Raw genomic sequence first — 16533 nt, forward strand, 5'->3', positions numbered from 1 at the left:
ATAGTATTAAATGATTTTAAAAAGCAACAAATCCATCAAGATATAAATGTTTGTTGTTTTATTATATAGTTTTGACTTTTTATGCTTGCACATTTTATTTGTTTGAATATAAATGTGTGTGTATTTTTTTGTTTTGTGATCTTGCAGGGAACAGGATCTGGGGTAAAGAACTGAAGGGGACCCAGTTGGCACATGTGGCCTGGTCTCTGGACAGTAAGATCCTGCTTGTTTGGGATGGCCAATGGAGAGATCCACATCTACGACAATCAGGGAAACTTCACTGTGAGTGCTGAGATGCTGGAAACACTCTCTATCTTTAGTCAGCTACTTCTACTAGTTTTCCTCTGTGGATCCTGAGGAAGTTTTTCCATTTCTATCCAGTCAGTTTGTCTAGTACTTCTATTAAAAACACAAATTTGCTCTTATTGTGTGTGTTTATGCCCAGATGAAGATGACCATGAGTTGTTTGGCGAATGTAACGGGTGCCCTCAGTATAGCAGGTATTCACTGGTACCCCGGCACAGAGGGGTATCTGGAGCCAGACTGCCCCTGCCTAGCTGTTTGCTTTACTAACGGGCACTACCAAGTGATGAGGCATGAGAGTGATGACAGTGAGTTTATGTGTTTCTTTATCTCTCTTTGTGCAGGCTGAGGGACATACATTCTAGTACAGATCTGAGTATGAAGGAGTATGAGGGAGAAAAGAAAAGCGGAATAATTGATTGTTTGTGCATATGTGTGTAGGTCCTGTGATCATCGAGGCGGGTATGTGGCATGTGGCCAGTATCCAGTGGAATCTCTGGCAGTGTTCTAGCTATAGCAGGATCACTCAGAAACAGCGGAGCAGAGAAAGACATGAATGTTGTTCACTTCTACACACCGTTTGGAGAGGTGAGTACTGATCACACACATGTGCCATACAGACACACATTTTGAAAGTTCTACAAAGATAATAGATCCTGTCATACATAACTGTTCAAACGTTTAGGGTCGGTAAGACTTTTGTAATGTTTTTGAAACAAGTAAAAACAGCAATATTGTGAAATATTATTACAAATATGAATAGCCTGTTTTCTATTTTAATTTATTTTACAATGTAATTTATTCCTGTGATGGCAAAGCTGAATTTTCGGAAGCCATTGCTTTAGCCTTCAGTGTCACATGATCCTTCAGAAATCATTTTAATATGTTGATTTGGTGCTCAAGAATTTTTTTTTTTTTTTTTTTAGCAATGTTAAAAAAATTTCCACAATATTTTTTGTGAGCTATAGCAGGATCACTCAGAAACAGCGGAGCAGAGAAAGACATGAATGTTGTTCACTTCTACACACCGTTTGGAGAGGTGAGTACTGATCACACACATGTGCCATACAGACACACATTTTGAAAGTTCTACAAAGATAATAGATCCTGTCATACATAACTGTTCAAACGTTTAGGGTCGGTAAGACTTTTGTAATGTTTTTGAAACAAGTAAAAACAGCAATATTGTGAAATATTATTACAAATATGAATAGCCTGTTTTCTATTTTAATTTATTTTACAATGTAATTTATTCCTGTGATGGCAAAGCTGAATTTTCGGAAGCCATTGCTTTAGCCTTCAGTGTCACATGATCCTTCAGAAATCATTTTAATATGTTGATTTGGTGCTCAAGAATTTTTTTTTTTTATTATTAGCAATGTTAAAACAATTTCCACAATATTTTTTGTGGAAACTGTGATACCTTTTTTCAGGATTATTTGATGACTAGAAAGTTCAAAAGAACGGCATTTATTTGAAATAGAAATATTTTGTAACATAATAAATTTAACATTATGAATTTAATTCATCCTTTCAGAATAAAAGTATCATTTCTTTTAAAAAAATTTAAAAATAAATTAAATCGTTCTTACCCCTAATTTTTTAATGACAATGTTCCTGCTGATGCACTTATGTCTGATGTCATCATGTGTCTAGCATTTGTGGACTCTGAAGGTTCCGGGGAAGCAGATGACTGCTGTATCATGGGAAGGAGGAGGACTCCGAATCGGCCTGGCTGTAGATTCCTACATTTACTTTGCTAACATTCGACCAGATTACAAGGTAATTTAGCTGTTAATAATGGCTATAAGAAACTTTTTTTCTTTTTTTGAAAACAGCTTTGTTGAGCTAACATCTTACTCTGTTTTTGTAGTGGGGTTACTGCAGTAACACAGTGGTGTATGCATACACACGGCCTGATAGGCTGGAGTACAGTGTGGTGTTTTGGGACAGTAAGAATAATGAGAAGTTTGTAAAATACGTCAAGAGTCTCATGTCCATTACCACCTGTGGAGATTTTTGCAGGTATTAAAACAGGGATCTGTTAAGTTTTTTTAAAAGTTAGAATATTGTTTTAAATCAAATCAATAGTCATATCTATGTCATGTTTTTTAAAATAATTTTATGAACAGGAGGAGACTGAAGCTGGATCAGCTACGGTAAAGACACCTCTCAAATCCCAATGTAGTAAAAAGCTATGAAAATAATTCCATTTGCAATCTGATTAGAGACACCAGAGAGTTACAGACAGGAGTGATTTAACAATCATACATGACTGTAGCCATTTTCATAGACCATGAGAAACAATCAAACATACAGTTGTGGCTGTATCATGACATTTTGCAAAGTAAGAATTAGGGCTACATTCAGTAGGACAGAGGATAGTAGAAAGGCATACTATTTTAATTTAGAATTTATTTACATTAAAATTGAGAAAGCAGTTCTTAAGCACCAGATGCAACCGCTTTACCACAGGCATTTAATGAGCTGTCCAATCAAAACACCTCAAAGGATCGGTCTAAGAGGAGAACGGTATTATCAGCATCTGCAAAAGAAGCCTCTCAGATATTTTCATGCTGTTTAGTGAAGTGTACCCATGCAGTAAAGAGATGCCTGTCAGACCTCTGTCCGCAGTATGTTCTGGTGTTGTGTAACTCCACTGGAACCCCACAGGACTCTAAATATATTGACATCGGTGAGTAAAACATGTTTCACTAATTCTATATGTAAGGGATCATGCAGATTCAGCAGGTCATTATTGCTAAATAAACTCCAAGGGTCATGAGGACCCAGAAGCAAATAAATATATAAAGGCACATTTTTGTTGAAATTATTTTATAATTTGAGATGTAAGAGACCACTGTGTGATACAAGAGATATAGCTAAGGTTTCCTGGGACAACGGTCAGTTAAACATTTTAGCGGTCGTTATTCAGAAATATTTGGCCACAGTATGTGCAAACTGACTAATCAGAATCAAGTATTCCAGAGAGATGTGTATTAATAACAAGAATCATACATTTTCTAGATTACTTCTCATTTGACCACTTTTGGTTTAAATAAGGCCTGAATGGTCTTATTAGCCCTTAGGCACGAGGCTTATTTGACATATATTTAATTTAGAATTGTTTGTTTGATGATAAGCAAGCAGACTTGTGATTCTAATGATGAAACACTTGCTGTACATGGTGTGAAAGCTGCGGTGGGAATCCCGGCTCCTTTCCCCTCACTCTCATAGGCATCCTGCTAAATTCCTCCCCTGGTTGGGAGAGCAGATCCGTTCCAGACCTTCACCCTGATCTCTCTGTGGACAGTTTCCAGAGTTGGAACAGCAATGCACAACAGAATCTGTAGTTATTTAAAGATAAAATATATTTTTAGGTGAAATCTGTTGTTGAGTCCCACTCTGAATAAAAGTTTGTGTGATTTTCAACAGCCTTTGAAATCATACAAACCTTCAACAGATAGCTTTGATGTATAGATGCACTAATGTCACCTGATTTTATTTTTTTATAATGATGTAACTGGTTAAAGGGATTTCACTTCTTTCACATTCCACAAAGTGAAATTAATACATTCTAGCTGTTCTTTCTCAAATGTTTTTGCTCTCTGTTTTGCTGCCACAGACCTTCTGTTCGTCACCATGATGAAGACTCATGTGATTGCTGCATCTAAAGAGGCGTTTTATGTTTGGCAGTATCGTGTGGCTAAGAAACTCACTGCTCTTGAAATCAACCAGGTCGCCAAGACAAGAAAGCAAGGTCGAGAGAGGTGAGGGTCAAAGGTCACCAGTGATTTTTTCAGATTGTATTGTGAGTGCTTTAAGAGTGAGTTAATGTGCTGCACTGATTTTTGAGTACTGCGATAAAACGGGATGTTTTTGAGTCTCTTATGCTCACCAAGGCTGCATTTATTATATTTAGTTTAATTGTGAAATATTGCAATCTAAAATAACTCTATTCTATTGTAATATATTTTAAAATGTCTATTATCCCTGTGATGGCAAAGCTTAATTTTCTGCAACATTACTCTAGTCTTGAGTCACATGATCCTTCAGAAATCATTCTAATATGTTGATTTGGTGCTCAAGAAACATTTCTTCTTATTATCAGTGTTGAAAGAGTCATGCTGCTTAATATTTTTTGTGAAAACTGTGATACATTTTTGATGAATAGAGGATTTGAACTATAGAAATGTTTTATATAATGGCTAGATATAAACAAAATTATGATTTTATTCTTTTACTGTCAAATTTGATACATTTTCAATTGAATGAAAATGCTCAATAAAAGTATGAATTTCTTTAAAAGTTTTCTATTCCTGCCAGTCAGCATTGTCACACACAAAAATAATGTGCCAAATATTCATCATAAATATTGACAAATCTAGCATTCACTTCAAATAATGAATGAAGTGAGACTACAGGATAGTTTAAACTGCTTTTCAGCTCCATCTATTGAATTGTCAGCAGCAGTCAGACAGAAAATCTATGACACTGACAAAATAACCCTATTTTGCACAACACACATGTAATAAATGCAGAAGCCATTTTATTTCTTGTGCTAAGTAGTATAAAATGAGGGCATAATGATAATGTCATAATTTTAATTAAAATAGTACTTTTGTGTTAAGAACATTTTAGTGATCATCTCATCTAGTGATTATTTTCAGAATGGAAATATAGCTGCAGTTGAAGTTGTAGAACATGCTTTGTCCCATGTCTCAGACTCAGTGGCTGAATGAAAATAGCAGATTTGTGTAATATGCAAGAAGTGATGTTCATTATTGAGGCGAGGCGTACAGTCTGTGAGCAGGCCTGTCTGCCCATCTGTCTGCCGGTGCGGTGTGAGGGTGTGCTTGCTGACGGCAGCCGTTTGGAAATGTTCTGTTCATGGCTGTGTGATGAAATCCTGTGACCCACACAGACTGGGGCGGGACCCAGTGTTCTGTTTCTCTTCCACATAGAAATACACTAAGGCAATACCTCTCTTGCTTATTCTTCCTCACTTTACCTACACGCTCTGTGTCTCCTTTCACTCTGTCTTGCTGACTCTTTTCTCTAGGTTTTTTCACATCGATGACAGTCCAAGCGGAACATCGGATGGGACACTGAACTTTGCCAAAGCCTTCACAGTGAGTACACTCAGCACAGACACTCACCTGTGGCTCTCTCAACCTTTTGTGAGAGGATTAGTGGGAAAAGCTGTCATAAAACTCTGCTCAGCTCAGTCTGTTCATGAATTATTTTGTATTTGTGCTATGTTTTCCTTGATCCACACATCTTTATGTGTCAAAGATGTTTCTAAGGGGTCCAAATGTCAGAAAATGGCGTCAGCTGCACCTAAACTTGTCTTTACAAGTATGGAGGCTGCAGCCCACCCTTTAAATTTCATCCTGGCCCGATATATTCATACGATAGCCCCGAGAAAGGGTCATGAAAGTGAGATGTTTATGTTTCATTTGTTTCAGGCCACCAGAGATCTGATCTGCTGCATCACAGCATCAGACAGGATGCTTATAGTGGTATGTCTGATTTATACAAGGACACATGCTTTCTCATCTCAATGGTTCTGTACGATTGACGTGTGGTTGTGATGTCCGCAGGGCCGTGAGTCTGGTATCTTACAGAGATACAGTCTGCCCAACATCAGCCTCCTGCAGAAATATTCCCTTACGTCCAGACCGTATCAGCTGTCCCTCGATTGTAACTCCAGGTCTGATTTTTCTCTCTCTCCTCCTTTCCTGTCCTTTCTTGTCACATTGTAATTCTAGGCCATATCGACACTATCACTGTTAGACTAATCACTCCTTTTTCCTGCTTGTATAGTAAGAGTTTGTTTTAAATTAATTGTATTTTTCTAGCCGGCTGGCTATTATAGACATTACGGGCGTGTTGACATTTTTGGACGTAGAGACACGCACTTCGTCAGGGGATGCAGAGGGCGGGTCGACAGCTGGAGAACCATCTAAATTTGAGCGCAAGGATGTCTGGGATATGAAGTGGGCTAATGACAACCCAGATCTGGGCTCAAAGAAAAAAATTACGACATGACTAACTTTTTAAGACTAGTCTAAGCAGCTTATGCAACCGGCCCCTGTTCTCTATGATGGAGAAAACCAGAATGTATGTCTTCAGAAACCTGGACCCTGAGGTGAGACGTAGAGAAAGAGTTACATATTCATATCCGCATATATGTTGAGTGTTGTTGTGGCATGAGAAAAGGGGATGACTGAAAAAACACATAAATGGAAAGAAAGTGACAGTATTGGCAGAGCTACTGCACTCTTAAGTATACAGTGTTCAGGAAGTGCTGCCATTTTCAAATAAACACACACACACCAGCCTCAGTAAATCACAGTGCACATGGCCTGATGATCAGACCACACACTGCACAGAAAGATAGCAGGAAGTGTAGTTTACACGTCCAGTTCACACATTATAAGCAATATTCACACAAATATTAAATATGTATATTCAATTTCATAAATAATCAGTTTGAACTTTGAATTTCTTCAGTTGTTTTAATTTGCAGCAATATTAGTTTGAGTATTCTCTCCTGACAAGCTCTTATTTGTGTTGTGTTTTGAACACAGGAACCAATTCAAACGTCTGGCTTCACCTGCCACTTTGAGGATCTGGAGATCAAATCTGTTCTTTTGGATGAGATTATGAGGGTTGTTTGGAATATATTGGATTGAATGAATTCAGAGTTGATTTTGAATATTAATTTTTTTATGTCTATAAAGTTGTTTTTTTTTAAATTGTTATCTTTGTTTGAACCCTGAATATAATTTCATATTTTATTTTTCATGATCCAGAGGTTCCGAATAAAGATTATTTAATAAACTTTGAGATCCGCTCAGTGAGGGACAGCCGGTTGGAATTGAGGATGCTTCTCAGTTTATTGAGGATAATCCCCATCCGCGTCTCTGGTGAGACACACACTCATTCCACACAATAAATGGGGCGGTTTGGTTATTTATTCAAGCATACCTGCACACAGAAAGAGGAATACATGAATGAAAGCATAGTTAGGCAGTATAGAATAGAGGTCGACCGATAGTGGATTTTACCGATACCGATAGCTAGGTTGGACCACACTGGCCGATACAATTAATCAACCGATAGTTTTTAAAATGGTAAACGAAAACTAAAACAGAGCTTTATGTGTTTAGTAGGACTGTGTGTTTGTTATACATTTTAGAGATTTAAGAGTGCACAGCATGGCAGTGTGTGTGTTTCCTGCAAGTGGAAAGTATGAGGTCCAGTTTTATCGTCTGAATGAAGTGAGAGGTACAGTTTTATGATCTGAATGATGATCCTGGCACTGGCAGGACAAGATGAAACCAATAAGACATCACACTTCTGGAGAGCTTTGTCCTTCAGTACCTGTCTGACCATTAAGAAAGGGAAACCTGGATAAACCAGAATAAAATAAACTGTAATTTAAGCAGGCACTTTACTGTGCAGTTATTTATGGTTGAGTTGATTTTTTACAAATAAATATTCATCTAAGACAGAGCTGAAAGAGAGAACGATGTAGTCATAAAGCATGGCAGTCTTGAAGCGGCTTATTGATTTATTGGCCTACTGGAGTTTTAGTGGCTCTGTCAGTTCTCACAGCACAAGGAGGAATTTCAGATTGGACTCTTGCTACAGAAGCAGGGAGGTAAACCCAGCGATCTAACATACATTGACAGGACTCTTTACAATTTCACCATTTGTTGAATAATTCTCTCCCAAAACTAGTTAAAACTATATCCAGGTCACATTTGCCCCCATAATCTAGAAAAAATATATATTTAGCATATTTTACAATATCTTGCTAAATCGTATTAATTAAATTAGTTTTTGCTGTACTGTCTTTAATCTACATTTTTAAATGGCAAACACCATTTGAGATTTCTTTTTTTCTTTCTTTGATTTTGGGGTGAAATGTGAACAGGAAATGTTTTTGTACGATTCACCTTTTAGTACATTATCAAGTGAGTTGCTGTTAATACTGTCAGACGGGAACTGGAGAAGGAATCCTACAGGAATATGGTGTAAAGAAGACGAGCTGTGTCAGCACTCTCTTTCAGTCTGTGTGTGTTTGCTTTGATTCAAGTGTGAGAGCTCAAAGGCTCTGTTGTTTGATTGTGCTCATCCGTAACATGCCAACATGTCAGAGGTCAGAGGTTTTCTTAGCTTTCCATGAGCACTTAAAAAGATCCCGGACAGAGTCACTTCACCCTCCTTGGCCACTTTTTGTGACTCAGTTCTCCAAAACTGTCCAGGGTGTCGTCAATCAAACAGATTTAGCTACTATATGCAGCTGAAAGATTATCAGTGTCATTTGTCAGTGTTTATGCCCAGATTTATGATGCTGTTTGCTCTTTGTTGAGATCAGATATGGTACAAATACAAATACTCAAAATTTCATCAGAACTAATGCATCATATACTATGTCATATAATCTCAAATATGGGATTTGAGGTCTTCAGTGTGAAGTTTTAGACCTTCCATACTTGACAGTTGAAAATTCAGTCAGTTGTATCTATGCATGCACTTCCAGGCGTCTGTTGGCAGAAGCGGCGCTGCAGAAGCTGGATCTGAAGATGGCTGAACAGGCGTTTGTGCGCTGTAGAGACTACCAGGGCATTGAATTTGTGAAGAGACTGAGAAACCTACAGAGTGAAGCCATGAAACAAGCTGAGGTTGCTGCTTACTTCAGCAGGTTCGAGGAGGCAGAGAGGATGTACCTGGACATGGACCGCAGGTACAGACAAATGCATACTGTCATGAGATTCATAAGTGTCTTTATCCTGTGTGAAATCTCTGTGGATAAGCACACTTCACTTAAAAAAAATTATAATGTTAAATGAATTTGACTAAATTGAGAAAAATTGTACACAATTTAATTTAAATCTTTTAAAAAATATATTTTGAGCTGATTTGTTCTAATTTTGTTATACAAACCTAAATAATTCAGTTGAAATATACAGTGTTGTTATTGTCAACTGAAACGACTGTTTCAGGAATTTAAATAAAGTTAAAATAAAAATTAATGTATAAATATAAAATGAAAAACTTAAACTTAGAAGTTGAAGTACTAAAATTACTAAAGCTACAACTGAAATAAAAATAATTTGAAGATAAATAGAAATATAAATAGCTAAAAATAAAATTAAAATGAAAGGCAAATTTAAAATATTAAGAAATATAATAGTGTATAAATAATGCTAACTGAAATTATAGGACTGAGCAGGATTTAAACTCACATGCACCACCATGCAAAATATATAATATTCACCGCACTACCACTACATGCTTTGCTGATGAAGTCTCTACTTTAACGCTGTATTACAAATATTACACATTTATATTTCTACATTACATACTTTTTAAAAAAATGTTTGGCTTTTTACCAAACAAAAGCTATTCATATTTCTTTTGGCATATGACAAGAAATTACCATATTTTAATTTAATGGAGTACTAAATGAAATAAACTACATGGATGGATGATTTTTAGATTGAAAAAAACAAACAAACACTCAAATCAATTTCCAAATGTGTCCCTGTTGATTTGGATCTGAATTTTTGTTTATGCGGTTATGGCCAACATTTTAATGAACTACATTGAAAAAGCAACAGAACTCAATTTGTTTTTGAATGCTCATCTTTCATATTTCTCCCTCTGGTCTCTAGGGATTTGGCGATCGGTTTGCGTATAAAGCTCGGTGATTGGTTCAGGGTTCTGCAGTTGTTGAAGACAGGATCAGGTGACTGTGATGATGCTCATTTGGAGCAGGCATACAACGCCATTGGAGACTACTTTGCAGACAGACAGAAATGGTAGGCTGTTGAAGTGTGGGTGTGCATGTGTTTATAAATATTTATGTGTGTGTCCAGACGAAGCCACAATCGGTTCCAGTGTAATACACTCATTTAAGCATAAGCCATTAAATCAAAGGGATTTTAAGTAAAATAATTCAAGTGTGTCCAAATATTTGACTGTTTTTTTTTTTTTTTTTTACTTGATAAATTGTATTATTTTAGTGTTGACACAGAGACGTGAAGTGTGTGTTAGAGCTGTGCAATTAATCTAAATACAGTTTCGATTTCGGCCTCCAACGATTATGAAAATGCAAAAATTGAGAAAATATGATTATTGCGCCCTATTCCACCCCCTTTCTAGTGGTGCGCTTTCACGTGCAAATCAGTAAAATCATGTAACGTGACTTTTGCAAAATGGGACATGCTTGATTTATTAAAGTTGATTAGATTTATTAATGTTTTTAAAAGCGCGAAAGAGAACTTGCGCTGTTCCTCAGGAGGATTTCTGTGCATGCGCTCATAGAGACTGAACAGAACACGGACATGTAAATTCATCTTTTAGCTTAGGTGCATGCCTAAACGGTCAAATACACGCAAAGATGTGTCAAAATGTGGCGCTTGGTGAATATTCACGTAAACATTTGTCGGTTATGTCTTAAGTGAACGTAAACAGTTGAGAATGAAAATATATGTGTAATAGTAAATTGGATCCATGCGGCTCTTAATGTGATGACAGGCTATTCCTGCTGTTGACTGTGTGCTTAATATTAATCAAACAACAAAAGACAGAGAAAAACACTCACTGCTCTTGACTGAAGGACTTTTTTTAGCTTTAATAAGAAAAAGAAAGTTTAATTCTTACAGTGAAGACTATCTGTTTTATTCTGTAGTAGGCTGTTAGCTGAATACTTTAGACTTGCATAAAACTTAAAGCACTGTTTGTTTCATTTGTATCTTTATTTTTATTGTATTTGTCCTTTGCTTCTTTGTTTTCATTGTACTACTGACAGTTTAATTAGTTTCATTCATTTTTTAGTTTTTTTACTAATATGAGTTACCCTAGTATTCTGCTGTAGCAGGCCTATTGAGAATTGTGAAATTTCGCTAGTCTCTAAAATGTAGATGTCATAGCAGCCTTATTAAAAAAAAAAAATGTATTTGATATATATATATTGATTTTTGCCATAATCATGTGTTCCACAGGTTGAATGCAGTGCAGTATTACCTGCAGGGTCGTAATCAGGAGCGTCTGGCTGAATGTTATTATATGCTGGAGGACTATGATGGTCTGGAGAGACTTGCAAACTCCCTACCAGAAAACCTTAAACTTCTACCAGTGGGTGCTTTCTCTTTTTTTCTTTCTAATTCTCTTAAAACAGACCAAGCAGTAATGTTTGGTTCAGGTTGTCTGAAGATGGATTGAACTGTGCTTTATTGTGTGTGTGTGTGTAGGACATTGGTCAGATGTTTGTTACCGTGGGAATGTGTGAGCAGGACGTCCGTGCATTTCTGAAATGTAACCAGCCCAAAGCAGCTGTGGATGCCTGTGTGCATCTAAACCAGGTGAGCGATCATACACAAACATACACAGGACTTTAGCTTGCTCTATGGTTTTGATATGTTATGAAGGTTTAACATGTATTAATAATATATTAATTGTATTAATTATGTATATATATATATAATTCTGATTAATCTGTTAATTGTAGTTTAAAGCATCTGAAAAAAATAAAGACACAACAAAGATAAAGACAAAGAACAACAGTACTCTTTGCTTGTCTCATTTGATAGAAAACTCAGAATATATATTTTTCACACCTAAACTCAAAATAATAAAGTAGTATTAAATAATATAGCAACTTTCTGGACACTTGTAAGGGTTTATTAATACATATATTTTATCTAAGAGGTTTTTGCAGATAGTCTTGTCAGCCACGCTTGTACAAATGATGCTGTCCTTTACTTGCAGGTGATATTTAATAATTTTTTTAGTCTTTCATAAATTAATTCCGCTGTACAAAGTCTGCATAAAACCTTCATTTGTTAAACATCTCTGGATATCATTTCTAAATAAATTATTCAATAGAGAAGGTGTTTTCTCCATCACATACTGATCTGATAAACACTGCGCACACACAGACACACACTTGTGCTGCTTCTCTTGCAACAGTTCCGATCATCAGATCTTTAGAAATCATACAATGAATGAAATAATAATTATCCGTTATCTGTGTTAAAGATTTTGACAGCCCTATTTAATATGCATTTCTCAAAAGACCCATTTCTTTCTCCCTCTCTTCACTGAATACATTCTGACTCATTGCCTTTTCTTTGGCTTTTTTTGGTCATTTAGAGATAATGATGCTTCTGTCATTAGTTTAAATGAGAGGTTCAGAGAGATCACAGTGCTCATCATCAGTTCTACTCAAAGATCCAGTTGCAGCTGTGACGTCATGACACTCATCTGCTCATGAAACCTGTCTGTGATGATGTTTAGATGTTTGATGATGGTTTGATGACGTGAAACAATAAAAATACATTTTAATTGTGTGCATCTTTCAGTGGAATAAAGCTGCTGAACTTGCCAAAAACCACAGTATGAAGGAAATCGGGCCACTGCTGTCCAAATACGCCTCACATCTGCTGGAGAAAAACAAAACTCTAGAGGCTGTAGAGCTCTACAGAAAAGCCCATCACTTCCTGGATGCCGCCAAACTCATGTTTAAGGTATGTTAATATCAGCTTGTGTAAGAAAAAAAATTCAGTGGGGATCCTCAGGTTATGAAACCAGTGATGATGGAATTGCAAAAATAATAATGACAATAATAAAAATAATTAAATGTTTTTTTTTTTTGCTAAACCAATTTTGTTGTGCCCAACCCAGTTGTGCTGCCAAACAAAGAGATTGCAATTTCTGTTAGGTGACATAGAAATAACACACTTCACATTTAAAGTCAGGACATTTTTGTAACTGTAAAATATTTTTAGATGACTCTTCATTTCACCTCAGATCGCTGAAGAAGAGGCAAAAAAGAGAACGCGACCACTGCGAGTGAAGAAGCTGTATGTGCTCGCCTCCCTGCTGGTGGAGAACTTCCACACCCAGATCAAAAGCTCACAGCAAAGCAAAACCAAGAGCAAGAAATCAGAGGTACTCTAACTGTTCACACATCCTCATACAGTACATACTCCAAACTCCTGTTACCTATTTCCAGATGTTCTGCTTCTTGGATGTAGTTTAGATTTAGTGCAGGACTAAGCAAGTACAGGTTTATTATTATTTGTGATCTTTGCAAAGAGCTGTGGTAGTCTGTAACTCTCGGTGCCATGGTCTGCAGCTAGGGATATGCCGGTATCAAATTTTCATGTTGCGATTAATTGCTAATGCTTTTATCACGGTATACGATATTGAAGCTTCTCTCACATGCTCCGCCATGGCTTCTCACCCGGGCTTGTTTACATCAGAGTGTGTACGCGTCTTTCACGCAGCATACAGCCGTGTTGTGCATTTTGACCAGTTGATCTGAAAAGTATTCTTAAAATGCATTCAAAATTCTGAATAATATGTCATATATAATTATTCACGGTATTTAGAAGTGCCCACGATAACAATATCGTGCATATTCATTACCGTGATATATCACATTACCGAATACATGTCTATCTGCAGCTGCAGCCTGACTCACAGTCCGACAGCATCAAGGGGCAGGAAATCAGTTGTGATGAAGGGCTCATTTGCAGCCTAGTGGTGGGTAATTTGTGTGTGTGGTTTATTTCAGGCTACCAGTGCATTAGCAGGGCTGTTAGAGGAAGATGAGTCGTCTTCAGACAGCCGTATCCTGGATGACGCCTGGCGTGGGGCAGAGGTCTATCATTTCTTTCTGCTTGTGCAGAGACAGCTGTACGAAGGCAAGGTGGACACGCGGCCATGAGGACAGGTGACACATAAAACCCAAGTTGAGTTGTGATAGTATATACACACTTAATATTACAATCTTTCTACATTATTTAGTCTCTTAAAGGGGTTCAGTTTTTAAAATGATTTTCTGTCTGTAATTTTCAGGTGCAATCTGTTGAGGTTTGTCAGCAGTTTACATAGTTCACCCATAATTATACATTTGCTGAAAATAATAATGATCTCCATATTGTAAATCTGTGTGTGTGAATGTCTGTGAATACATGCATGGTATGTCTGGCCTTGTCTGCGCACATTAAGTGTTAAATCGCTTACCTGAACTGAGAAAACAAACACAAAGTGAAGTCTTTATAGCGTTCGGTCCACACATAAACACTCGCAAAAAACGTTTGCTTACACGAATGTCTAGACAAAATGTTTAAACCACAGATCATATCCAGACATCATATCCAGGACCACCTGGAAAAGAGGTGTGCATGGATGTATGTGTGGGTTCATTTTTATTTTTTTTTGTCTTTCAGTTAGCAGTGTTTTCATTGCATAATTATATAAAAATCCTAAAATGATCTGTTAAAAGCTATTTAAGTTAGAGATGCACTGATATTAAAATGCTGAAACTGATAATTATCGTGTCATGACAGATAACCAATAAATGGCCAATATTAAAATATCATACAATTTTTCTAAATAAATTAAAAATAAAACACTAAAAACAAATATCAGAATTGCTACAAGTGAATTTAGGCATCACATCATTATATTGTACAGTATGAAAAATGTATATTCAGATTTGAGATTTAATAAAAAAAAGTGTATTTAACAGTTTTATTAAATTCTCTTTTTTAAAAAATTAACATTCAGTGAGCTGCAAAGGTGTGTCTTTATTAAAATCTTTTGTTCCTCAAATGTGAAACAATGCAATAATTATTTTATTCTCTATTTCTAGCTCTCCATCTCCGTGACTATGAGGATATTATCCCTGCTGTGGAGATATACTCTCTGCTCGCCATCTGCTCATCTGCCAACCGTGCGTTTGGTATTTCCTCACGTGCCTTTATTAAGCTGGAGTCTCTGGAAACACTGACTCCAGATCAGAGGCAGCTTTATGAAGACCTGGCCCTGGAGATCTTCACCAAACACAGCCCTCGAGACACCCGGCAAAGCCAGCGAGACAGTCTCACTGATGGGTAAGACAGGAACGCAACAGCCAGATGTGCTTTACAACCTCACTGAGTGAACAACCACTGGAAACATTTCTCAGGCTCCGTTTAACTAATAAATGAGGTGGATCCTTCATTACGGCTGGTAGACAGAGCTGTGAGGTCACAGTGAGGCAAGTGTAAAGTAGTGTGAGATGAGTAGCGTAAGGGTCGGCGTGCATGACGCAGGCCCGCATCACTGCGGTGTGCCGAGTGACTGGAAATTTCCAGACCATTCAAATTATTATATCAGCACAGTTTCTCCTGTAAACTGTAGTAAAACTGTGGGAAGATTATTTAATATACACAGGCGTTGAAAAGTTTGGAGTCAGTAAGATTTTTTAAAATGTTTTTAAAAGAAGTCTCTTATGCTCACCAAGGCTACATTTATTTGATTAAAAATTAATAAAAAACAATATTATTGTAAAATTCTATTTAAATTTAAAAGAACTCTTTTCTATTAGAATTTGTTTTAAAACTTAATTCCTGTGATGGCAAAGCTGAATTTTCAGCATCATTACTCCAGTCTTCAGTCACATGATCCTTCAGAAATCATTCTAATATGCCGATTTGGTGCCCAAGTAACATTTCTTATTATCAAAATATTTTTTTGGAAATCATGATATTTTTGTAATATAAGAATAGCATTTATTTGAAATAATTTTTGTAACATTTTAAATGTCTTTACTGTCACTTGCTGCATCATTACCAAATAAAAGTATTAATATCTTTAAAAAAAAATCTCACTTACCCCAAAATTTTTAATGATAATGTATATATATTTTTTCTCATTGAAGCTGTCCATTATCATTCATTCTGCAAACCCCCAAAAGGATATATACACATCACACACATTTCCAGGTTAATTTTGTCTGAATTCATTGAATGACAATCATATTACATATGTTTGTTCGCAAAGTGCTCCTGTTCTTATTCAGAATCTGAGTTAAGGGATTTTAAGGGCCAGAATCTGGCCCAGATAATTAACCACATTATTTACACCAGTAATGAGGTAAATAGTAATCAGCACAAAACGTAAATGTGAGTCAGCAAAAATAACTGTCCCAGTTATGTTTGTAAAACAATGTTAAACTGGTTAAACTAGCGTGTATGATGATGCATTCTGACTTGATGAATGAATATCTATCCCTTTGTCTTTTATTTTCTCTCTTTTTATTATTTCCTTTCTTTCTCAGAAAGCCCACCTGTATAGTGTCAGGAAGAGTGATATCGGAGTACCAGTTCTGGATGTGCTGTGTGTGTAAGCACTGTGCTGTGGAGCAGGAGATCACACAAC

The 16533-nt window shown here is 36.5% G+C and overlaps 1 pseudogene; it reads left to right on the forward strand.

The window, feature by feature from the left end:
• Positions 1–15228, forward strand: part of LOC107757093 (WD repeat-containing protein 35-like) — a 25914-nt pseudogene extending 10686 nt beyond the window's left edge.
• Positions 15229–16533: the final 1305 nt, after the last annotated feature.

Source organism: Sinocyclocheilus rhinocerous, unplaced genomic scaffold (genome assembly GCF_001515625.1).
Source record: "Sinocyclocheilus rhinocerous isolate Xijiao unplaced genomic scaffold, SAMN03320098_v1.1 scaffold503, whole genome shotgun sequence".
NCBI lineage: Eukaryota > Metazoa > Chordata > Actinopteri > Cypriniformes > Cyprinidae > Sinocyclocheilus > Sinocyclocheilus rhinocerous.